Raw genomic sequence first — 24,505 nt, 5'->3', positions numbered from 1 at the left:
AGGATGGAGGTGAGACACCCACCTCAGAGAAAACTGAGAGCGTCTGCCTGCAGTGCACAGCCAAACCATAAATCATGTCAGGCTACACTAGTCTCTGCACACGCACACACAGACATGCACATACACACATGCACTCAGATGCGCGCGCACACACACACACACACACACACACACACACACACACACACACACACACACTCCCCCTCTTTTCTCTTGTGTAGGTTTGAGTACAAGAGAGGGGGATTTGGGGATTATAGGGGAGCCTCACTTTTTCTTTTCTTTTCCATTGCTTCCTTTAGTACTTGTTGTTTCCATAGAGAGAAAAGTAGGGAAGTAGGGGGTGGCTAATCTGTGTGCATATGTATATTTCTGTGTGAGTGTGTGTGTGTGTGTGTGTGTGTGTGTGTGTACACTTATGCAGGCTAGTGTGTGTGTGAGAGTCTTTCATCAGTGAATGGAAAGGAAAAGACTTGAAGGAGACAGTCTATTCATTGAGGAAAACATCAAGGCTGTTTGGTGCTACTGTGTGTCTGGCATCTTAGAAATGCAAGAGGAAGATGAAGAGGAAGGGGAGAGGGGAGAAAGAGAGAGGGGGGAAAAGTGAGAGGGAGGAGAAGGATGGACAAGGTAGAAATCTGCACTCTGAAGCGCAAATTGATGCAAAACAGCTGTTAAATAGCTGCAAAGTGGAGCAGCTGCTTGGGATACGAGGAGAGAGGGATGAGGAAATGAAGGGATGAATGATCAAGAAAGACGGAGACAGAGAGGCCCAGGGGAGATGTTGAAATATTAGACTAAATGAAGCTGGCTGAGCAAGCTTATAACACATCATGACAGATGAATGTTATTAAACATGTTTATGGCTTGATACTTAACGTAGTATATTTATAACTTTAGTAAATATCTGAAGAAATGTACTATTATAATTTTCTCCTTATATAAAACAGTCTTTTGTACATTAAAACTGTAAGAAATCTATCTATCACATTACTTGTTTAATGTAACCACAAAGATGACAGCAAAGTTGGTGCAAAATAACCCGCAGAGCATTCCACAGAAAAATGTTGTGTTGACATCGATTCTACAAGTAACATGCAGCATTTCCTCCTTTTATGTAAGATGCTACACGCCTGTTGGTCTCTGCTTTGTCACCCTTTGAAAACCAATCTTTGGCTGCATGGTTGAGGTCAGCATACATTCAACTGGAGCATCACTCTGGGTCCAGCTTTGCTTCTCTATCTTTGTGTTTAGCTTCCCAGACTGTGTATCAAAGACATGGATATAGTTTCCCTTGCAGGTGCTCGGACATATTTGGTGGTGCCCAGTGAATTTTTGGAGTAATGCACTTGAGCATCCAAATATTCTATGTTTATATGGCTTTGCATGCCTTTTACATCATAAAATAGCCTATAATATATACAGCAATACTACTTGTTGCACTTTAACTGCCTGACTAAATAGTATTTTAACGTTGTGGCATGGCTACTTTAAAAAAATAGTAGATATATATGCAAATCAGTTAAATTAGCCTGATGGTAATTCTCTTTACAGTGTGAGTGTGTAATGTAACAGCAGGAGGAGCTGACTTGAACAGATCTGATTGTCTCCAGTGGACAGTAAACATGTCCAGGCTGTGAGGTATCTGCAGTCTGGGGCCACATCTTCCTTGCCTCCATCTCTCCATCTCTCCAGGGAGCATCAGGAGGAGCAGGTGCTTGCCCTCCTCCTCCTCCTCCTCCTCCTCCTCCTTATTTCCCCCTCCCGTCTCATTCCCCGCCTCTCTCTCTCTCTCTCTGAGGACGGTTAATGAGTTGTCCTTCTCCTTCTACATCTCCGTGTCGTACTGCTCTCTGTGAGATCAAACAGTGCATCGCTGCTGCACGCAGAGCCGTCATTTATCTACACAAGGATGCATGATAACCGAGGATTTTGTTTTCTTTAGAGAGGCGGTAAGTTGTGTGCTTTCTGCAGTTTCAGTACAAAAGTCTTTGTTTGCTTTGTTGTTAACTGGAGTAAAAGAAAAGGTCTTTCATTTAAGCCTATGTGTTAACATTGCCTGGATTTTGTCTGTGGTGCTGAGCAGTTAGTGAATTTATCCACTGACCTGACTTCTTTTACAGTATCTTATTTCTCTTTGTTGTAGTCATCAATGACTCATCTACTTTAAGATGTTTTATATTTCTAGTGTAGAAGCTTTGATGGGACTGTGTGTTCGTGTGTGTGTCTGTTTGTGTGTGTGTGTGTGTGTGTTTGCTATTTTTCTTTAAATCTTTTTGTCAACATCAGACGGATAGTTGGAAGTGAATCTGGGGCTGTTTTTAGTCGAACTGCTGTCGGATATTATAATCAAAGTGGGCAGTGTGTGACTGAATAAGTTGGAAATATGTAATCAGGAAACTGGTTCAGCTTGACAGACAGTAAGATGCGAACAACTTCTGGTTTCCTCTATTAAAAATTAGATTGATATATTATAAAATACAATACTGGTGCCAAATATGTTAGCCAAATAAATTCTAATGTCACTAAGAAATTTTAAAGTCTAAAAATGCCAACAGATTTTAAAGGTACATAATGTAATCTCCAGTAGGGAAATCAATCCATGCTCTTATTTTGAAGCTAGACAGATCCACTTCCTGCTTTTTGTGGTTAACTTTGGCGCAGCAGCAGAGGGCGAGGTATTTAAAGGTGTTTGTGGTTCCTTGTTATGCGTCTTTCTTGCCAAACTTGTCAGTGATCAAACACTTCTGCTGTTTGCACTTGGTACACTTCATGGACAGGAAAGCAGAGCGAAACGCTCACAGCAGCAGTGGGCCAGTTTCCTTCTGATAGTTTGTCTCACAACACCCATGGGAGATAGAAGAGTCGCTCTTTAATCCGGGACCTTTAACAGCGACTGTATTGTTTGGCTGAGATAGATGCCGCCGGGCGCATTAGCAGCAGTCAAGCGGATCCCCTTCGCTTTTGTGTGTGTACACAGCCCGCAGGTGGAGTTCAGCACACACACACACACACACACACACACTCACACACTCTCTCTCTCTCGCTCTCTCTCCATGCACCATGTGCTGCTGCTCCTGACCTGCCGTAGACCAGCTGCTCAGCAGGGGTGTTACTGAGTAAACCTCCAATCTCTTTAATTACCTCCTTCTCATATAGATACACTGCTCATACGCTCCCCATGGCTTCCGATTCACCTCAGTGTTTCTATCTAATCAGATTATAAAGCATATGTGATATTATATTGACCAATTTTTTTTTTTTAGTAAAAAAAAAATAAAGTGGCGTATCCTTGGTGGGATATTCGGTTGCAGCTAAGTTTTGAATAAGTCTGTCATTTTGCAGGTTCAGCCTGTCAGTTCCGACTATGATTGGCTGCTTCTGCAGTCTTGTCGCCTTCAGTGTTGGATAGGTGTTTTAGAATATTTTCTCATGATTTCACAAGCGTTTGAGTGCATAATCTGACCTGAGGGCTATCTAGTGTTGTTCTGTAGCTGAGCAAACAGTTGAATGCATAAGCTGATACAGAGGGCAGGTGCTGATGGTAATAAATCAAGTGCCTAGGCTGTTCTGCTTTGGCCTAATCTGTACAGTGATAATATACAAGGGGATAATCCATAAAATCCATTCAGCTTAATTTTCTCCTCTCGGCTCTGATTTGCTGAACATCTTCGCAGTTTCAATAATACTCATACTTCAGGACCAACATGATTGTTTACTACAGCAACAGTTGTTTGGCAGGTGTGTCTTTGTGCACCTTTGTGCAATGAGACTGCGTCTGTGTGTGTTCTCTTCCCACCCCCACCCTCGTGTTTGCTCAGATGGTCGACGTCTAACCACGGCAGTGTCGGCACCTGGTGAACAGAGCCGGCCTCGGGCCAGAGGAGGAGTAACCGGGGCTGTCAACTGTCTGACACGACCCTCTGTTTGCACCTCTGCCACTGACGCTGAACACACGAACACTGACACACGCCGAGTAAAAAGCTGCAGGCGGGAGTCGGGCTCAGCCGGGCGCCAAAACAAACGGAGACGGGAGTAAGATTGGTTTGCCTCAGATTGTTTTATCTTTTCCCATCATTTCCGTGTCAGAGAGGTGAGACTAAGGCACACGCTGCAGAAGAGATCGATGACACAGAGGAGGAAACGCAGACACGCAGCAGACATGATGGGGAGAGGCTGTCGAGTGAGTGGCAGGAGGCTGAAAAAGAGATAGTGAGGAGGAAATGACAAGCAAAGAAATCATAATATGGACAGATAGAGAGAAGTGTGAGGCAGGAGAGCAGCCGCTATTTATATCTTCTTTCTGTATATGAAAGACAGTGACAAGATGCTTGTAGACACACACACTGACTAGGGAGACTGAGAAGAGGGTCACGGAAAGAAAAGCGATGCCCAGCAGCCAGAGGAAAGTGGAAGTGAAGGCCTAGAGTTCAAGAGAGAAAAGAAGAGAATTTGTAACCATGAGGTTTTTACTGGCAGCCCGCATTTCAGCTCTAAGCTGAGGCTCTGATAATTTATAGACTTTTCAGTAACATCTTGACTCTGTTATTATTGCACAGTAAACATGGCTCTGCTCTGGCACACTCACTGTAAAACATAAAGCAGAGTAATGGCTGCTACACTCACCATACTTTCTTTGTTGTTCATATAGTGCTGCGTGCTTCTAAGAATCTGCTCTGACGTGGTTTGGATGTACTTCCTCTTTGTGTGTGTATGTGTGTGGTTTTTGTTAGTTTTTTTTCTTGAGGTGTTGGTTATTACAGTGTGTGGTTTTTCTGCTCCATTTATCCAGGACGATAATGCGTGCTGGCTGTTTGGTCCCTAGGGGTCACATGCATACGTTTTGTGACGCACAAGCGCTCGACTCCTGAGTCAGCTAATTGTGAATGTGCCTTCCTTTGCATGCATTTGCACAGAACAGCGTGTATGTGGTGTCACCGTTTTTGTTCCTTATTCCGACACTCATGTTAACTTGTGACCCATTCCTGTGTCGGTGAGTGTGTGAGTTGCTGGAGTGGGGGAGAGTGTTCGTTGTTTATGGATTCTAAGGATGTGTTAAGTGTTTCTGTGCGAGCTGCAGAGTGACTGGAGCTAGTAAAGCCATTTAGCAGCCCCTGGAGAAACCCAGGAGACTGCTGTGTTGACGCCACTCTGACTGCTATTACAGACAAGTTTAAGAGGCTGTAAAACATTTGGCTACTTTTCCTCTCTCTTTCTCTCATTCTTTGGTGTGTGTGTGTGTGTGTGTGTGTGGTGTGTGTGTGTGTGTGTGTGTGTGTGTGTGGGTGTGTGTGTGTGTGTGTGTGTCAGAGGAATGTGAACAAGTCTGCCAGCTATTGTAACAGCAGCAGTAGCCCACTGTTGTGATTACTATCAGCCGTAGGAGTCCAAATAATGTCTTGGAGCTTAAATGTAACATATTTGGGGTGTGTGTGTGTGTGGACTTATTATTGGTCTGCTGTTGGGTAACAGTTTTGTAAACACAAATGAAAACAAGCAGTTTAATGTCTTAAATAGTAGCTTGCACAGAACACACACACGCACACACACGGTCATGCCAGTGTGCTGGGAGTTAATAAGTAGGTTGTATGTTACAAACCCAACCTCTTCTTCCTCCTAATGACCAATCCCTGCTTACGCACACACATACACACACACAGCGTTTTTTTAATGAGCTGACGGGGCAGAGTAGGACCTCCCCTGCTGTCCTCACAGTCCTCCTGAGTCGTGAAAGTGTGTGTGTGAGAGAGAGAGAGAGAGAGAGAGAGAGAGTGTGTGAGCGAGCAGGAAAGTAGAAGAAGTGAGGGGCAGAGAAGAGGTGTTAAAGATGCAGGCCTCAACATGTCCAATATCGCTTGCATCATGCTGAGCGGGGTGGGATTCTGTACGTAGGTGTGTTTGTGCGCAGATGAATTTCATGTAATTTCCATTTTTGCCAGAGGTGGGGGAAGTCCTGCTGGTTTCTGATTCTCAGCAGTACTGGTTTTCTTTGGAGCTGTGGCATCACTGGTCAGTTAGTTTAACTCTGAAAACTGAATGGATTGCAAAGCCATCGGCAGATCAGACTGTACATTTGCCTACCTCTAAAGTTCATTAAGGGATTGGTTTAAATGATGCATTTTACATTCTGTGTGATGCAACTTGGTGTTATTAAAAAAAAAATTATACATTTTGTGCTATCAGTAAATGCAGTAGCATCATTTCGACTGTACTGAGCTCACATCTTAGCCCATATACACAGGCTGAATGAATAGTGACTAACAATGGGGATTTCACCTATTGTGCTGCTTTTTATTGTCTATCTGCCTGCTATACGTTGCAGTGCTAGATTCTCAAATTAAACTTAGCCAAAGTTTCTAACAGTGAAGTCAGAATATGCGAATAATTCCCCTAAACGCTCCATTTCAAACAGTTTTTTTTCAAGTTTTGTCTCAGTATGGTGTCGTGAGATGAGACATCCCTAATATGGTCATCCGTGAGTACAGCAGACCCACCCACCTGCTGTTCAAACCTTCTGTTTATGAGGGGCAGCCAATCAGATTGAAGGGCTGCATATTATTTATATTATTTCACAGCAGGCTACCATTTAACAATGATCATTAGTTGGTGAGCATAACTGACCAATTTAGGGGGGAAAAAACATTGGGGGGCCATTCATGCTCACATTCACACCTATGGGCGAATCACCAATTAACCTAACGTGCATGTCTTTGGGCTGTGGGAGGCAGCCAGAGTACCTGGAGAGAACATGCAAACTCCACACAGAAAGACTCCAGCTAATATGCTATCTTTTTTTTTTCACTTGTGATATCAGCATATTAGCATGTTTGCCTGTTTGTGACATAATTTAACTAATTACATAACTAATTATAATCATGTTAGCAAGCACTTCTTATTTTAAAATGTCCAGAAATGGACAGCATACACAGGGTGAGCCCTACTGTTTGGTGACAATAATATGATCTTTCATGTAGCACCATCCTCAGGCAAAATGAATATTTTCTTCTTCTTCCTCTTATTACACCCAGCTGTTTTTGATGCAGTGAGCAGTATAGCCTCACAGCGCATTTTAGTCATGTTTACTCTATCTGTCGTCACAAAAAAACAAGATTTCTAGAAGGAGTAAAAAAGAAAAAAAGGCTTAATTTGTATTTAGGCCTGTTGTGTGTTTCATATGTCAGCCCCCTCCTGTCAGGAGCAGCAGTGGTCAGAGGTGAAGGGTGAAAGGTCACTGTAAGCCCCACCACATAACCTCCTGCATCCCAGAGCAGACAGAACTGACTGACAGAGAGACAGAGTGATGGATGGAGGGTTAACACTACCCTCTAACACACACACACACACACACAGAGCTCAAGTCTCACACACACCCTCCCCTTCATCACCCTACACCCTCCCTCCTTCTACTCATCCCCCCTCCACCCCCCAGCCACCACCGCCACCCTCCCATGAGGGCTAGCCAAAAGGAGGAAGGATGAAGAATGAAGAGAGGAAAGAAAACGACAGAAAGCACAGTCTGGGGGGTGGGGGGTGTGATGTCTAAGGAGAGAAAATGGAAAGATAAAAAGTGAGAGAGAGAGGAGTAAAAGGTAGGACGGAGAGGGAGGGGATGGAGAAAGGGTGGTAGATGGTGAGGAGGAGGAGAAAGAGGTGGAGGAGGTGGGAAGTGGATAGAAAAGAGGTCACGTGACCACGTAGCAGCTGCAAGGCTGAGAGGGAGAGAGTGAAAGAGACGCGCATAGGAGCAGAAAGACGACAAGCGGGAGGAGAACAGTGAGCGGCAGGGTGAGTGCTTGCATGATTGAATTATGCGCATATGCACACGGCAGCGTGTGCATATGTGTGTGTGTGTGTATTTGTGAACAACATGGATAAATATCAGAGGAAGAGCATGTAAGAAAAGATTGTAGAAAGAAGGAAGCAAGAAAGCAAGACAGAGAGGAGATTATGTGTGTTGGCTTTTGTTAAATAAGCTCCAGTGTGCTGAGATAAACGGGAAAGAGTGGCGAAAGACAGAGCGAGACGGGGAGGAAAGAGTGGAAGAGTAGAGTAGAGTGGAGAGGGAGGGAGGGAGGGAGAGAAGGAGTCGATAGAAACTGTCTTATCATCTCTCCCTTGACTGCTGGGCTCAGCAGGGACAGAGATGTAGACACACACACACAGCCTGTCAGGATCTGAGCTTTTGCTCTCTTCATCTCTCTCATTCCCTTTCTGTCTATCTGATTCACAGTTTCAATTTCAGTTTTCTTTAAGATGTGTAAATACATGTACGTAACCACAGAGATGAAGAAATTAGGAGGAAGGACTTCATAGAAACAGGTTCTGTAAGATAAGAGCGTGCCATGTCAGAAGCTCCTTGCATGTCAGTTGTATACATTATACATTGTCTAGCTTTTTGTCAGCTGGCAGGGTAATAAAACCTGAAACTGCTTTTTTTTTAAAAAAAAAAAAAAAAAAAAACAAAAAACTTCATAATATTTCTCTCTAATCATTGCTTCTATGTTTGAGACATGTCCACAAGAAACCTACCTAACCTCTAACCATCTCTTTTTGTCACCATTCAGTGTTAACTGAGTTTTAGATTTGTCCAATCTCTCCTACACACTCTGAATCTTTTTTTGTTCTGAAATATGTAAATCTGAGATTTCCAATACTTTAATCTTCCAGGCTCTGAAATCTAACTTTACTTTATTCCTCCACTTTATCAAAATTGTCAGTGTGACGTGCAGTACGTTCAATAATGATGTTCATTGTGCTCATATGAATTTTTCATGAGTGTGTTTACTGCTTTGGCCCTTTGTTTGATCTTTTTTGTGGTTTATGTGTCTGTGTGGGTGCTCTAAAGGTGTTTGTGCGATTGTGTGTTGTGGGGTAATGAGGTCACTGCTGTAGCAGGCAGGGTGGGTGGAGGGGGGGATGGCTAATTCCAGCTGTAATTAACATTAGTGGGTCAGTAAGAGGGTAGAGGGTGAAGACAAAGGTTACCCTACCCGTGTTTGTTCTGTGTTCACTGTCCAGTAGATCGATGGATGCTGGGTGTGTATTTTTCTTACGTGTGTGTGTGTGTGTACACGTTTGCATGCTCCAGAAGTGTGTAAAAACGCAGTGTGGTTTGTGTGTAGACGCCCCTGAGGTCTTAAGATGTGTTGGGTGGCTCCCTTGAGGAAACGGACATGTGTGCACTCATGTGTGTGATTTTGCTATTAGGGTCACCGCTCTCCTGCCTCCACACTGTCTCTAGTGGAGCTGACCCCCAAGTATGCACTTGCTATCATCCCCAGACACACATACACACCCATATACACACTTGTCAGTTCAGTTTCATTCATTCAGAATGAATAAGGTGCCAGCTGTGTTCAAAAATCTTTTCTAGAAAGGAGGTTAGCCAAGTGCGAAACTGACAGGCATCACGCCTTCACTTAATCAAACATGATCAGTAATAAAGTTCCTTATGTCTTTTCTTTCCACTCTCTGCAGGTATGAACCATGAGTCCAATAAATCACCATCATTAGGAATGATCTCCACGGCAAGTCGCACCACGGCTACAGTCAGTCCCCTCAGTCCACTAACCAATGGGAACGCGGTTGCCCAATCTGCAAACTCTGGATTCGCTGCTGCGCTTCGTAAACTGGGCCAAACAGGCAGAGGACCCCAGAGGTGAGCATAGGTTTAACCACCCTGCAAACACCCAAACACAGCTCCTAGCCCTGGAGAGCTAATGTAATTTTGAACACCTGGGCACGCACACACAGACACAAACCTTTGTGCGTCACATACAGTCACCTTTACTACTGCTGTTAGGTTTTACAAAATCCTGTTGAATTTCCTTGTTTCTGTCTCCACTATATAATATTCAGCATTTTTGTGGAGAATGGGGAATCTTTGTACGCACATGGACTGATTAGCAGGGGGAAGAGGAGTGGGTGATCTTATGGGTGATGTAGATTTTAATTTGTTGCCTCTGGACAGAGCGGGGTAGCGTTGTCCTTATTTTCCCAATTATTATGTTAAGCTAAGCTAACCGACTGACTGCTATAGCTTCATATTCAACTACAGACATGACAGTAAGCAGAAGAGGATGGATGGATGGATGGATGGATGGATGGATGGATGGATGGATGGGAAGCATATTTGCCAAGGCTGTTTCTTGAAGACTTGAACATGGTATTAATGAATGAAAATTGGACCATGTATCTAAACACAGTGGAAGTAGATCATTTCACAGACCATGATTGTATTTTGTGAATTAATGTAAAATGTTCTCCTGCCTGGTAGCTCTTTGGTTTGTGTGTGTGTGTGTGTCCTCACTCAGCTCATTGCTGTCCTAATGAAGGTGCTGGATAAGAGCTGACCTATTCTGACCTCTCCCTCTCCGTCTCTTCCTTCATTCATTTCCATTCATCTCCTAATAATGAGAATCTAATTACAGCCAATTATAACAAGCTCCCTCTCTCTCTTTCTGTGTCCCCGACTCTCCATCACTATCTCATTTTCGCTACCTGCAGCTCTACATAACTCATTGGTTCCCACCTTCTCTCAGTCTCATTATTTCTTGCTTATGTTGTGTCTCTTTGTGTGTGTTGGTGTGTGTGTGTGTGGTGTGTGTGTTTTGCAGAAATATGGAGTAATGCCAGTATGAACGTTACGGCAACTCACACACGCTCCCTTTATCACACCTCCCCTTTGGTGTCACACCCCATCCTCTTTTAAACGCAGTCATTTATGACATGCTTCCTTCGCTCTCCTTATAGCAGATTTTTTGTGCGTTTTCATCGTTGTACAGACACACATAATTGTCACACACCCACTTTCATCTTGTACCCTTTCTCCTTCCGGTATCTTTCTACACTTTCCTTTATTTCTGTCACATTTTGCCAGAAGTGCTTTTCATCAAAAATGACTGAATCACTGTTTACTTCATCACGCTGACAAAAAAGAAAAAAAAGTTCTTTTTGTGTACCGTCTGTGGTTACGCCACAGGAAGATTATTTGATCGCAAAATCTTTTTAATCTGATCAGATGCTGTTGCTGTCATTCACCCTCTGTCTCTCCCCTCCTCAGGTTCTACCCTCAGCGGTGAATCGTCTCCCGTCTCTTCCCCGGCCACCAGCCACAGCTCAACCGGTTACTACCCCTAAGCGGGCTCTTTGGGGCCCCTCCTGGGCCAGAACAGGGGCCACAGTGTCCCCGGCACACCTCCAGTAGTCACCATTGCCCCCACTAAACTAGCAACGGCCTGTGGAGGGCCGACGGACGACAGGTAAGATGCCATTTATCAAACTGTCACACCTGCGGGTGTTTCAAGACGAGTCTGAGACAAAATGTCTGCTGGTTTCTCTCTGTGCATCTGTACCTTTTGTTCCTCTATCACGCTGGTCTCCTCTCTTCTCTCAGCCTTTCGTCGTCTCTCTCGTGTTCTCTCAGTACAGATGAGTGGTCCTGTCTCTCTCCGTCTCCTTTATCTGTCCTGCTGCTGCTGCTCCCTCCATTAAAGAAATAGTCCCAGTGCTTATCAACATCCAACTGTCAAAATCCAGCCGTCCAAGCGTCGCTTTCTTCGTTTACCCCCATCTTGCCTTTCACTGTGTTGTCTTACTCTTTATTTTCATGCTTTCACACCCCCCCTTCTTTGCTATTCAGTGTTTTCAGCAAAACATTTAAGTGTTTGTATAAAAAAAACAGTGTAGGCTGCAGAGACTGGCACTCTTGTGTTCAGCTTCCTGCAGTGTGTGTGTGTGTGTGTGTGTGTGTGTGTATACTTGACCCTTCACCACAAAAGGCTTAGGATGTGAAGAGGGACCTCTGTGTGTGTGTGTGTGTGGCTGTGTTTCCTTGGGGGTGTGTGAGTGAATTTAAGCTGGGGCAAGGAACCAGGCCCCTCAAACAATGCAGGGGGTTAGCCCCCACAGTAGCCACTTCCCCCTGGATCAGAGCTGCCTTTCTCCCCCTTCACAAAAACCACTCTGTGGCTCAGCCTGCCTGGGGCTCTTATTCAGACATTCAGAGAGAATGAAGGAGGAAGGGAGGCAAGAAAAAAAAAAAAAGAGAATAGGATGTTAAGAAAGGAAGGGAGGTAGAGTAAGAATGAGCGCGAGAGCAAATTCAGTGTTCGTCCTTACTGTGCAGACAGAGCAAAGGACAGTTTAACCAAAGGAAGCAGACTGTGTGTGTTTGTTGCTGCATTTATGAATGCCATTGGCTGTCTGCAGGGTCAGAGGTCAAGGAATGTGATGGCTGCTCTCCAGACCCTCCATGTGTTGCCTCCCTGTCTCGTTCTAGCCTAGTGAGGAATTCTCAGAGATATTAAAGGAGAGATGGTTCATCCCTGGTTTGAATCTGCTTTCCATGAGTGGCATACACAAAACTATTCAAACATATTCAAAGCACACTTATTATACTACAAATCAAGTGTTGTACAAAACTAAGGTAGCAGATTGGGTGTTGCTGAGAGAGGTCATTTGTTTGTGGTTTGCCTGTGGTCAGCCTGACCTGTACTGCTGTCTGTTGCTGTAGCAACAAGATATGACACATTAGTGTAAATATCTTTTTATCATTAACATACTTTACTAAACAGTTTCCAGGCAGCTGTTTCTTATTTAGAATAAAAAAACAAAACCAAAAAAACAAGCGGTGTCTGGTGTTCTCTTGGTCTCTTGGTTGGTTAGTCAGTCAGCTGCTCCACCACGCCACTTAGTTGCAGACCAAAATATCACAGCACTTTTTTTTATTTATTTTTTTTTAGCAGATATCAAACTGATATTAATCACTAACTGCAAGCACACAATCAAAGGGTTAGATAATAAAAATCACTGCTGTAGACTCTGAGTCTCATTTAAGATTTTCTTTTGACATTCGCCTTACAGTTTGGAGCATAACTGTATATAACATATGGGCGGAGCCAACGTGAAGTCATGGATTTGTTTGCCAGTACCAGTTTTGGAGTCTTGATTCTTGCAGAATTTCAGGATTTTGGAGCTATAAGTGATATTTGGATGAGAGGGGTGGAGTGCTAAGTTACCAGCTAATGTTCACAAACTGCGCTCACAAAGTGTATAAGTGTAACACATGGACACTGATACCTGTCCATGTTGCAGTTGGCTAAGTAACATTCAGAACCTAGAAATGCAGTTCAGTAATTCAGTGAGCAGCTACAGCAGCCACACCTCTAATGATGGATAATGTTAAGCCTTAATTCAATTTAAACAAGTGAGTTGTTTAAAAAGAAATTCGCTATAGAGACCAGAAACAGCTTTTTAAATACCAGGCTGTGAACATGTTTGTTTCTGCTGCATTTTAACATGGGAGTGTTATTTGGAGCATAGACAGTTAAAACCACCAGATAGCGATAGCTCTGGTTGCAAAGAGACTTCTGATCCTACAGAAGCCTATAGGAAAACAGGTTTCTGTCTCGATCTCTGTAAACACTTTGCTGCTGAGTTTATGGGCTTCAAAATGTAGGGTTATCTGTGGTATGAAACTGAACAATTGAGTAACGAGTTGTCAGTCACAAGCAGGGTTATTATAGTTAACGAAAACGAACGAAATAACGAAAACTGAAATTGAAAAAACATTGTCGTTAACTGAAATAAATAAAAACTATAATTAAAAGGAAAAAACGATAACTAATTAAAACTGAATTGTGAGTTTACAAAACTAACTAAAACTAACTGAAATTATCGATAAACTGACTTTCATTTACTTGTTTTTTGGGGGGGTTTTTAAGCCTTGTGGATTGATATGAAATCATTGTTTCCGCTCTCCGAGTTTAAGCTGGGAGCGCCACAGGACAACTGTGTGAGTGCGCATGTGCGTGCGCTCGCCGCGCTGGTCCGCAAAGTAATAGCTGCGGTCCTGCCGAGAAAGCGGCAGAGTCCCGTATGGAGGTTCTTTGAGTACAAACACCTGCACACGACCACAAGGTAATTAACACACACAATCCAGCTACACAAGCATAAATGCGGACATGAGGTCGGCAACTTCTGTAGCTTGTGTACAGAGGCCGCAAAGACCCTGCAGGTTTATTAGCGAGCATCTACCAAGCTAGCTCCAAAACAGAAGCAGCTTCAGGCGGTGAGAACATCAGGATGCAGATGGATTTGACCTTTGACTCCTTCAAAGAGTTTGTTTTTGTTTAACACCACATGTAGGCGTTATTAATCTGCTGCACTGATGCTGAAGTTTATTGTGGAGTTTATTGTAGAATTTATTGAGTTTGGGAGTTCATGTTTTTCTTTGTTTCTTCTCCCTGTTGATGTTCATGTGTGTCCTTAATATTACACAATTTAGCATGTCTTGTGAACAGTCGGTTGTTGACTATATTTCTTTAAACTGTATATTTTGTCAAGTTTTCATTAACACAATAGTCACTTTTGCGCCTAGAATCTTGCACCTGATCAGGTATGAAAATACTAAAACTATTACTGAAACTAACTGAACTAACTAAAACTAAGCATGAAACCAAAATAAAAACTAATAAAAACGAGCAAAACCACTCTGAAAACTAATTAAAACTAACTGAATTAGAGAAATAAAAGTAAAAACTAACTAAAACTAAACTATAATGTAAAATCCAAAACTATTATAACCCTGGTCACAAGTCATTAACCAGACAGTGTGCCATTTTACAGTCAGGCCCGCCCTGGTAACGGCGGAGGCTTCAAAACGGGACTTTAGAAACCAGTGGGTGACAATCACAGCAGCAACATCCATCTCTTATACTGTCTGTGATTTGAAGACAGCCTCAAGTGACCATTTGGGGAATTGCAGTTTTATGTACTTCAATATTGGCTTCATTTATCAGCCCCTGAGTACTGCCACTTGGTTTGAAGAGAAAGTAGAACAATGCCACAATACCAGACAAAGCGGGACAGATCTGAGCCCAGGATACAGTCTTGGGGTGCTTGTTTTCATAGTGTGTATTTTTATGCACGTTTGGAAAAAGTCCTCTTTGGTCACGGTGGTGATTTTTAAGGCTGGAATTTAAGTAATCAAGGATCAAATGCAGTATTGTGGTGGCCAAATCCGCTGAGTGAGAAGCTCAGAGAGAGAGTGGGCGATGAAGGATAGAGCAGTTGGCTAGATATTGGGAAATATCTTTCCACTTTGATCTTGACCTGTTACGACATATCAGACCCACTTATCCACTCTGCTGAGCCTCTGGATGCAGCTCAGAGGTTTTTACAGTCACCTCCATCTTCTTTCTCACTCGTCATTTCCTTAACTTCACTACTGTGTTTGAATCTAGCACGTGCACACACAGACACACACTGGAAAAAAAAAATCGCACCAATACACATAGCAAAGTCTGCTCTCACACTTTGTGTGTGTCTCTTTGTTAGGTGGAGCCGAGCGTTCAGGGACTAAGCAGGGAGCGGGTGGGAGCTGAGAACACCCAGCCACAGCAGGATAAGAGGACTCCGCCCATCTCGTCACCTCACCTGCTGGCTCACTCCTTCGGTCTCACACCCAGCAGCATCATGCAAGACCCCGGATACAGAGCATCAGGTAAGTGCATCACATACATACTGCATAGCTGTGTAGAAAGGTAAGGCTCTTAAAAGTCTTCATGCGGAACTTATTTGGAAACATTTATAAATTATGCTGTGAATATGTTTCTGCAGTTTGCCGGGGCAGATGCACCCTGTAGTTCCCTCAGGTGCCGTTCCAGAGGAATACCTGAGAGCACTCCGGCCCTTCGCCACCTCAGATGACCTCCGTCTGAGCTCTCTGCCCTGAGCCTTGACCCTGCTGCCGCTGCCCCAGCAGCCGCTGCCGCTTACTATCATCCGGCCTACCTGCAACCACCCTCTATCCTTACCGAGGTAACGGCAACTCATTAAACTCCTCGCATCCACCCACAACTTTCATTTTAGTTGACAAAAATGCTGCTGCTCATTTATAGTTTTACAGATACCCCTACTACCTGCCCTGTGAGTAGTAGTTATCTGCATTCTTCTTTATAGCCACCAGGGGGCTCCTCAAGTTCAAGGAGAATCTAATTGGAGTCAGTGGAAAAAATGGGCCCAGGACTCCCTGAATCCATGACCTCACGAAATGTTTTTCTGTTGAGTCTGTGACCTAATCACTAGTTTCAAGCCTTAATGAATACAACTTGATGATCATTTTGTAATTATCTAAACAAAAAGGGTATGCGTTACTGTGTGACTGACAAGTTAGCAGTCTAGCCTTGAGAGAGCAATATTCAACTCTAGTTTCAAAATACCGTGCTGATTCACCAGCTTAAAGCTTTACAGCAAAACTTTACTGACCAGTGGGTGTCCGCATTGCGCGTACTCCATCTTTTATTTACTGACCCATAACAAAATGCTAGACACCTCGCTGCAGGGGCCTGGGTTCAAATCCACCCCAGACCATTCCCCTTACTCTCTCCTCGCTTTCCTGTCCTGCTTTCCACTGACCTGTCAAGAAGGGTCAAAATGCTAAGCAAAAAAAAAAAGCCGTATCCTTTAATCTGTATTGCACTCAATTATCAATAACTGTCATTTCCTCAGTCGCAGATTTATTCTGACTTGTTACTTTTTTTCTGCCACAGGATGGAGGAGTCTCTCTGTCTTTCTGCAACTGCGATCACATTCTACTCTGTGCCTGCAGGGGTGCATTTCCTCCTCTGCACCCCTGCCCTCCACTTGCACCTACCTGGAGGCCGCTAACCCTGGAGACCTAACCATACAGCCTTATCTGAGAGGTAACACTTACTACTTTCTTTCTTTCTTTCTTTCTTTCTTTCTTTTTTCTTTCTTTCTTCTTTCTTTCTTTCTTTCTTTCTTTCTTTCTTTCTTTTCTTCTTTCTTGTCTCTTTCTTTCTTTCTTTCTCTTTCTTTCTTCTTCTTCTTTCTTTCTTCTTTCTTCTTCTTTCGTTCTTTTCTTTCTTTCTTTTTCTTTTTTCTTTCTTTCTTCTTCTGTCTTTCTTTCTTTCTTTTCTTTCTTTCTGTCTTTTTCTTTCTTTCTTCTTTCTCTTTTCTTTCTTTCTTCACTGTCTGCAGAGCGTGTATCTCTCTGCAGGGTAGCACAGTTGCTGAGTGTGGAGATATTTTTAGCACACACCCACAGTGCCCTCCTATACACTTATCACACACACCTGTCCTGCCTTCCACACACACTGCACGCCCATAGACATGCATATGCAGTCAGTGCTTACATAAAATCTCACCACACAACAAAGTATTTTATTTATTTTTTTTAAACTCCTCTGTGTGTCTCTCCATTTTCTTTCAGCGCTTTGAGCTGCTTTCTCAGTTTGACAATACGCATTGTTTTCCTGTGGCATAATGCACAGGGGGAAATGTTTGTGTTGAAATGGATGGCATTTATCATCTGGTTCTGTAATGGCTCCTGCATATCTTGTAGTTTGTTTGTGTGCTATTGATTGCTAGTGAATGTGTTCTCGTATTTGTGTGTGTGTGTGTGTGTGTGTCATTTCCTGTGGATACCTATTAATGTTCATCTGCTCTTGCTCAGTCATGCTGTGTATGGATTATTTTCCTCATGGTAAATGGGGATTGTGTGTGTGCATGTGTGTGCGCTTCTGCTGCACTGCCTGTGTGTATGTTTTTAGTATAAATGTTTGTGTGAGGTTCACCAGTGTGTGGTTAATATCTGCCTCATGTTGGGTGTTGCATCTCTCACCTTCTCTCCCCGTGTGTGTGTGTGTGTGTGTGTGTGTGTGTGTGTGTGTGTGTGTGTGTGTGTGTGTGTGTGTGTGTGTGTGCGCACATACTTGTCAACCTCCCCACAGGCTACAGATGGAGAATGAGCTCCGCCAGCGAGAGAGGGAGCAAGAGCGTGAACGAGAGAAAGAAAGGGAGCGAGAGGCCGGGCTGGAACGAGAGCGGGAAAGAGAGAGGGAGCGAGAGGAGGAGAGGGAGAGGGAGCGTGAGAGAGAGCTGGATAGACAGAAGGAGAGGCAGAGGGAGAGACAGCAGCAGATGGTCAGAGCGGCGGAGGGCCACTACCTGGCTGAGCTGCATGCTCGGAGGGCACAACCGGAGGACAGGGCCAGGCCAGGAGAAAGGCTGACCCGAACAGACTGGGTACCCACACACAAACACACGTGTTCATGTATGTGTGCTAACCTGCAGGTGCATGCTCAAGCATAATGCAGAGTTTTAGAAACTGATTTTTGCTTTATTTCGGTTAAGATACCCAAATAATCTTTCTGGGTACGGCTGATAGATTCAGTGGAAATAAAGAGAGAAGAGGGGAAACTAAGAACACTACTGTTTTGATCTGCAGTAGTTTAAATTTTTTAAACACTTGTGTTGGTTAGAAAACAAGTGTCTTCCCAACACTTTGGACCAAAGCCACATATCCTGACAGCTACTGGCCAGATTGCAATAAGATCTGTTAGAAATATTTATGCCCCAAAGGACAATTTCTAATGACTTTGGTGAACCTGCTGATGTCTCAAGTGCAACACCAATGCCGAAATGAATAATACATAAAACTATCAAAGTATGGAGCAAATTGTTTAAAAGTACAACAGACTGGCAATGGATGAAACCCTTAATTTTTACTTTTTACCAGCTTTTGCTCTTTGACCAAAACGTCAGCTCTGCTGTCTCATGGTCTAATACCTCTGTGAACACATTCTGCCATGAATATTGACACAAACGAGTGAAACTAGACTCCAAACACAGGGGGAATAACAAAAGTGGATCAGTCCTGGCTTCTGTCACACGACTTAGTCAGGTAATCATAACTTGCTCCTTTTACTTATTAAATAAAACAATATAATCACGCTGTTCATTGTTCTTTGTTGTGTTTGATTCATTTATCTTTGTCATCCTTTACTCATAGCTGGCTCTTGTTGCTTATGGTTTACGTTGAAAATTTTTCAAATAAAAGCCTGTTTAAAAGTATGAGGGGGTTACTGTCTCCTGAAACCCTAGTTGAACCTTTAATTATTTTTTATTTTTAATGCGTAATGGAATGTTGAGTTTCTATAAACAGGGTAATACTGCAACTTAAAAGAGCATTGGGAACAGATCCTAAAACAAGGCTTCCTACAAAATGTGGTTCCTCCAGGGGGAAATGGACTAATATGTCCAGTTATACTTCATCAAAACTGATGGAATTATAAATAAGGCATCAAATAAAGGCCTTTACTTTGTGCATTTAAAGTAAATAAGGTTCTGATGTGTCCATATTGCATGTACTTCCAACTCCACAGTTTCTCCAGAATAATCCAAGGACTCAGAACACCCAGGTTTTTCAGCACCTAAACCTCTCCCCTGGCCTTCACTCCTCCAGGGGCTCTGTGCCATACCCTGTGCCCAGCCTGCTAAACTTCTCACCTGGGGAAACATCATGCTGGCTGTGGGTGGGATCCATGGAGCTCTTTCAGCTACCACGGTGAATCCAGAAGCCACCGAGGATGCGTGGTTAACACGACAGCGAGCACAGTGACAGGACAGGGAGCGTCCATTGGAGCTGGGCCTCAGGTCACCAGGAAGGGGTGGAACCGAGGAGAGAGGGCCACCGGTGAGAATGAGCTGTTTTCTTCTTCTTTTGAAACAACTTGTATCCTTCTGAAAATGTCATGCACTCTATTAGATCCTGAAACTGATAAAATTTTTTTTTATTTTCTAAACAGTAACTGGTTCGGTCTATCACAACCCAGCAGCAAAGATGTAGCTTGCCTGCCTCGGGCGCTCCACCTCCACTAATCTCCCCAAAAGGTCCCCATCAACCTCCTGCCCCTCCCGTTACACTGTGGAACCCAGCTCTCTTGTTGACGCACCTGCAGACTCCCGCAGAAAACTAAACCCCCCTACAAACCACCAAGTCGCCACCTCCAGGACTGACGCAGAGCCCCAGTGGCCTGGGGGGAGAAGCTGGAAGAGGAGGCAGGAGGATAGCAAAAAGCCCAGAAAGGTTCCCTCACTGAGGGAGCAAGTTACAGGAGTGCTGGAACAAGAGTGAGGCAGGGACAGAGCCATCCAGACCCTCCACCACCGGTATCACATCAGTAACCTCCACCAGCGATCGTTATGCACTCCATCTACCTCTGGTACCTTCCACTGACCTGGGGGGACGTGTCAGGCTGCCTCTCCACCGTGGTGAGGGAGCGACAGCAGCAATCAGGTACCTGACAGCATGATGGTATACGACGAGGTTCTCCCAGCACCGCAGGCTGCTCAGCAAACTCGACCTGGAGAGAAGAGGCGGAAAGAGGCCAAAGAAGAGGTGAGAAGAATGAAAGAAAGTAGCACAGTCAGCAGTTCATTTATGAACGGGAGGGAGGTAGTAGACTATATGGAATGGTTTATTGTGTCTTTAAAATTGGTGCATGGGCCTGCAATTGTTTTAAATATGGATGATAATTTCTCTCTTGCTGTGCCTTTACCAGGTTATTACTATGACCTAGATGAGTCATATGATGAGAGATGAGGAGGAGGTGAAAGCTCATCTGAGGAGAGTGACAAACAGCCCCCGCTCAAGCTGGACACATCTTCGGAGGTGCAAAAACCACACAGTCAAATATGCTTTCATCACAGGTGTGAGGCTTTGTTTTTCTTTTTTTTGACTGATATTTCTTTCTCCAAAGAAAGTGGATTTTCTTGCGTGTTGTGTGGGTCTTACTACGCTTGCCCCATCGCGATGATCTTCTGGCTCAGAAGAAGAGGAGAGGAGGAGGATGATGAAAGAGCGCAGCGTCTCTCCTCCGGCTGTCCAGGGCAAGAAAAAGGCCTGTTCACCTTCAACATCACACCCACACTCCCTTAACTACCCCGTACTCTGCCGAGCAGATGGACTGCACGCCCGAACTGGAGAAGAAAAAAGACTTCCTCCTTATGTTCAACCTCTCGCATGTCACCCACAGCAAGGAGAGGTAACAACCTGTTTGGGTATCCACAACACATCCTACTGCTACTCTGCTTTCTTCAGGTCGATCTGGTGATTCCCCGTGGAGGGAAAAAAAATGTAGCTTAACTTTCTCTCGTTTTTGTGTTTTAGTGAGCTGGTAGGAAGGGTGAGAAGAAAATAAAGTTAGGAACAATCTGGAGGTTGTAGTAAGATTTTCTACTTTCTTCTCAGCAAGAGTACATTTTAATTCACATCCAGGCAAAACATGGTACTCTGCTTCAAAATGTTTGAAATCTCTTAAAAGGCAATTAATTGTGTAAAGTTATATAAATTGCAGATGTATACATTGGGAAAAATACACAAAATTAAATAGTTAGATAGATATCTTCAAATATCTATACACTCATGGCCGTTATTATGTTAGGTATACCTGTTTTAAACTGCTTGTTAGTGCAAATATCTAATCAGTCCATCACATGGCAGCAACTCCAACATGGCAGTGCATTTAGGCATGTAGACATGATTGAGAATGACCTGCTCAAGTTCGAACCAAGGATCAGAATGAGTAACAAAGGTGATTTAAGTGACTTTGAACGTGACGTGGAGTATTTCAGAATCTGTTAATCTGCTGTAGGGTTTACAGAGATGGTCTGAAAAAGAGAAAAGGTGAAAATGACCCTTTGATGTGAGAGCTCAGGCAACGGGAGCTCAAATAACCATTCATTACAACCAAAGTATGTAGAAGAGCATCTCTGAGCACAAAACACCTCGAACCTTAAGTCTATGATCTACAACAGCAGAAGGCCACAGTTCCTGTCAGCTAAGAAAAGGAAACTGAGACTAGAATTGACACAGGCTCATCAAACTGGAAAGCCAGACGATTGGAAAAACTTCACCTGGTCTGACAAGAATTTGGTGTAGACAAAACGAAAGAATGGTCCTAATAAAGTGACTTTTGAGTGTATAAGAAATGTAATGCAAAAAAAATCTTACAAATTTAAAATAACGTGAAGAATGACCACATGTACATACTGTGTCCACACCACCTGCAACAACTAGTCAGTGAAGACAATGAATGACAAACTTTCATAGCTCTCTGAGTTTTTATAGTAAAAGTCGAAATATTAACAATTAAATATTAAACATTAATATTAAAGAAGCAGTGTTTAAATATTCCTAGAGCTCTTTATTTTTTTCATTCCTTGTTTTTTTTTTTTTCTTTTCAAACATTTGGCTTCGTTTATTTTATTTTACCCCTCTGTTAAATAAATCTGATAACAACAATCTGAAAATTGGATTTTCAAGTACCAGCGTAAACTCTGTTGTTAAATGATTATTACTTGCTTGCAGGGACGCTGTTGTATAATCAGCAGCTCATTTTGCGCTCTCTTCAAGTTTTCCTCTTCGTTTTCTGAAGTCTTTTCTGTTAGGCCAGCACTGCAATAAAATCTAGTTTGGATGAAATGGGGCATAAAATCCAAATCATGTACGCTAATCTGGCCTTAAGAAAATATTTGAAGACTGAGGGGGGGGAAAACTGGTAAGAACTTGATTAAATATTAATTTTTTCTCTCTGTATTGGACATTGGCTAAGATCATCAATTTACTGACATTTCCCTGTCAGTTTCCTGGCCCGAGTCAAGTTTTTTTAAGTCCTTATTTTTTCAAATATGAGTGATGGGTGTTCTCATTCTGTCCTTTTTTTTCCTCTGTAGATAAGGAAGAACAGAAGAGCTGCTGAGGGCCATTCAGAGGAAGACTGTGACGTTAGACACACTCAGATATAATCCTTTACCACTGTGCAGAAGTCCTTCGGCTCCCTCCACTGGTGAGGCACACACAGACAAATGCAATACATATGTATACATATACTCACAGTTAATTAGCAAAGAACTCTTTAATAAAACCTCTGCTTATTTTCTAGGTGACTCCTCAGCGCCTGTGCCATGTCAGCCAAATGGACACCTGTACCCAGACTCTCAGCCCCTCGCCTCCCTATCTTAGCAAACATAAGCACCTCCATAATGACACACAAAAAGCCCCTGTAGACTCCACGGTGGCTCGCCTCCCTCCTCCCCTGGCCCCCCATCATGAAAAGCCTGAATTCATGGAGACTCAGTCTAACAGGAAGCGCCAGGGACTCCAGAACGGTGCTGCTGCTGCTCCTCAGAAAAAGGAGCCTGGGCAAATGCAGAATGGACGGAATCGACCCTGGGAGCGGTTCACCCCTGAGGCCTTTGCTCAGCACTTCCATCAGGCTGTGCTGCAGTCCACACACAGCACACTGCAGAACAAAGGTTAGCCACTCACTCCCATAGGTGCATGGCCTAATTGTGAGTTCTAAAATGTCAGGGTTTTGCCACCTAGTGGTGACAGTTTGCACTGCCTTAAAATGTATACAGAAGTCTAATTTCTTCTTATGATGTTACTAAAATGGCTACAGGGACTTACACTGTTTTTTGTTTGTCTCACTCTCTTCTTCTAAGGACTTTCAAGTTGTGTCCCAGAGCCTGGCGTGAAGGCCGAGCACTCACTGTCCCACAGCATCTCTCAGCTGAAAAGTTCAAATCTCAACCATGTCCCTCAGCGTGCACACATCAACGGCCATCACTTCCCTTCCTCTGTATCCAACCGGGAAACTCTAGCCCCACAGGAGAACCTGTCTGATGAGGATGAGGAAGAGTCTGGTCAGGAAGAGGAAGAAGAGGAGGAGGAGGAAGACACACCAAGAAAATGGCAGGGCATTGAAGCTGTTTTTGAGGCCTACCAGGAGTATGTGGATGGTGAGTCATTGTGAAGATAGTGTAATATATGTAGCACATACATTACCCCAAAGATGATTTTTTTTTTTGTGTGTGTGTGTGACATGATGAAGCAGTTACTTATTTATATTTGTTTCTAAAAGAATTGTGATAAAGTTATGCACTGCACCCATCAGAAGATGGGTACACTGTGGCCTTTATGAGATGGATATGGTCAGCAACAATACTCGGGTGGGCTGTGGCATTTAAACAATGCACAGCTGGTACTAATGAGCCAAAAGTGTGCTAACAAAATATTCCCCACATCATTACACCACCAGCAGCAGCCTGATCTGTTGATACAGGGCAGGATGGATCCGTGCTTTGTGCCAGATTCTGAAAATGTAGCCTCAGTTTCCTGTTGTTAGCTGACAGGAGATGCTTTTGCTGGTCTTCTGCTGCTGTAGAAGAACACCATTGCACTGTCCCTGTGATGACAATGCAAAGGTCATGAGCAAATTGGGGTAATCAATACATTGGGTAATTGAATTTTACCTTTAGGCAACAGGCTTCGAAATGACACTGAATGTGATCACTGAAGTTCTAAATTTAACTAAATTTAACAAAAAAACTAACTACTTTTAACCCTGTTTCAGCATAAACAGCTATGTACAATTTAGACATCTTTTAGACCTCTAATCAACAGAAAATGGCTCATTGGGGACATCAGTGTTTGTGAGCTCAGCAGTGCTTAAATTGGAATGAAAGAGATGTTAAAATGCATATAATTAACTGAAACAGTCTATTTTCTCTTCACAGAATGGAGTATAGAGAGGCAAGTCCTTCACAGTCAGTGTAAAAGACTTGAAGCACAGAACTACAATCTGACCAGGACTGCAGAGCAGCTCTCTGTCACCATGGGGGTAAGGATCATAGCTGA

General features: G+C 43.5%; 1 pseudogene; it reads left to right on the top strand.

The window, feature by feature from the left end:
- Nucleotides 1-24,505, top strand: part of LOC115781220 (genetic suppressor element 1-like) — a 38,382-nt pseudogene that overhangs the window by 11,108 nt on the left and 2,769 nt on the right.

Source organism: Archocentrus centrarchus, chromosome 6 (genome assembly GCF_007364275.1).
Source record: "Archocentrus centrarchus isolate MPI-CPG fArcCen1 chromosome 6, fArcCen1, whole genome shotgun sequence".
Taxonomy (NCBI): domain Eukaryota; kingdom Metazoa; phylum Chordata; class Actinopteri; order Cichliformes; family Cichlidae; genus Archocentrus; species Archocentrus centrarchus.
This window is presented reverse-complemented; position numbering and strand designations above follow the sequence as displayed.